The sequence below is a fragment of the Pristiophorus japonicus genome, unplaced genomic scaffold (assembly GCF_044704955.1).
Source record: "Pristiophorus japonicus isolate sPriJap1 unplaced genomic scaffold, sPriJap1.hap1 HAP1_SCAFFOLD_58, whole genome shotgun sequence".
In the NCBI taxonomy this organism is placed as follows: Eukaryota; Metazoa; Chordata; class Chondrichthyes; family Pristiophoridae; genus Pristiophorus; species Pristiophorus japonicus.
In genome coordinates this window covers 4,618,112-4,619,935 of record NW_027254488.1, presented here as the reverse complement: position 1 = coordinate 4,619,935, position 1,824 = coordinate 4,618,112, and positions in this window count along the sequence as shown.

The following is a 1,824-nucleotide window of genomic DNA, read 5'->3' as shown; positions in this document are numbered from 1 at the left end:
TGAGAGGAGTGGGGAGGGGATGGGGAGAGTGGGGTGGAGGGGGAGAGTGGGGCGGGCGACAGTGAGGGGAAGAACGAGTGAATGGGAAGGGGAGGGGGAGAACGAGTGAATGGGCGGTAGAATGGGGAGAACGAGTGAGTGAGGGAGGGAGGGGGAGAACGAGTGAGTGAGGGGGAGGGGGAGAACGAGTGAGTGGGGGGGAAGCGGGAGAACGAGTGAGTCGGGGGGAAAACGAGTGAGTGCGAGGGGGGAACGAGTGAGTGGGGGGGAAGGGGAGAACGAGTGAGTGGGGGGGGAGAACGAGTGAGTGCGAGGGGGAGAACGAGTGAGTGGGTGGGAGGGGGAGAACGAGTGAGTGGGAGGTGAGAATGAGTGAGTGGGGGGAGAACGAGTTGGTGGGGGGGAGGGGGAGAACGGGTGAGTGGTGGGGGGAGGGGGAGAACGAGTGAATGGGAAGGGGAGGGGGAAAACTGTGAATGGGTGGTGGGATTGGGAGAACGAGTGAGTGAGGGGGGAGGGGGAGAACGAGTGAGTGGGGGGGAGGGGGAGAACGAATGAGTGGGGGGGAGAACGAGAGAGTGGGGGAGGAGGGGGAGATCGAGTGAGTTGCGGGGGAGGAGGAGAACGAGTGAGTGGGGGGGAGAACGAGTGAGTGGGGGGAAGGTGGAGAACGAGTGAGTGGGAGGGGGAGGGGGAGAACAAGTGAGTGGGGGGAGAACGAGTGTGTGGGGGGTGCGGGGGTGGGGGAAAATGAGTGAGTGGGGGGGGTGAACGAGTTGGTGGGGGGAGGGGGCGAACGAGTGAGTGGTGGGCGGAGGGGGAGAACGAATGAGTGGGGGGGAGAACGAGAGAGTGGGGGAGGAGGGGGAGATCGAGTGAGTTGCGGGGGAGGAGGAGAACGAGTGAGTGGGGGGGAGAACGAGTGAGTGGGGGGGAAGGTGGAGAACGAGTGAGTGGGAGGGGGAGGGGGAGAACAAGTGAGTGGGGGGAGAACGAGTGTGTGGGGGGGTGCGGGGGTGGGGGAGAATGAGTGAGTGGGGGGGGAGAACGAGTGATTGGGGGGAGGGGGAGAACGAGTGAGTTGCGGGGGAGAACGAGTGAGTTGCAGGGAAGGAGGAGAACGAGAGAGTGGTGGGGGAGGGGGAGAACGAGTGAATGGGGGGGAGGAGGAGAACGAGTGAGTGGGGGGAGGGGAGAACGAGTGAGTGGGGGGGAGGGGGAGAACGAGGGAGTGGGGGGGAGGAGGAGAACGAGTGAGTGGGGGGGAGGGGAGAACGAGTGAGTGGGGGGAGGGGGAGAACGAGTGACTGGGGGGAAGGGGAGAACGAGGGAGTGGGGGGGGGAGGTGGAGAACGAGTTAGTGGGGGGGAGGTGAAGAACGAGTTAGTGAGTGGGGGGAGGGGGAGAACGAGTGAGTGAGTGAGTGGGGGCGGGGAGGGGGAGAACGAGTGAGTGAGTGGGGGGGAGAACTAGTGAGTGAGTGTGGGGGGAGAGGAGAAGGAGTGAGTGGGGAGAAGGAGTGATTGAGAGGAGTGGGGAGGGGATGGGGAGCGAGTGGGGGGGAGGGGGAGAGTGGGGGGGAGGGCGAGAGTGAGGGGGTGAGTGAGAGATGTGGGGGGCTGGGAGGGAGGGGGAGTGTGAGAGAGGAGTGGGGGGGAGGGGGGAGTGAGGGGGGAGGAGAGTGGTTGGGAGGGGGAGAGTGGGGGGAGGGCGAGAGTGAGGGGGAGAGTGAGAGGAGTGGGGGGAGGGGGAGTGAGAGGAGTGGGGGGAGGGGGGGAGTGAGAGGAGTGGGTGGGGGTGAGTCGGGGGAGTGGGAGAGAGTGG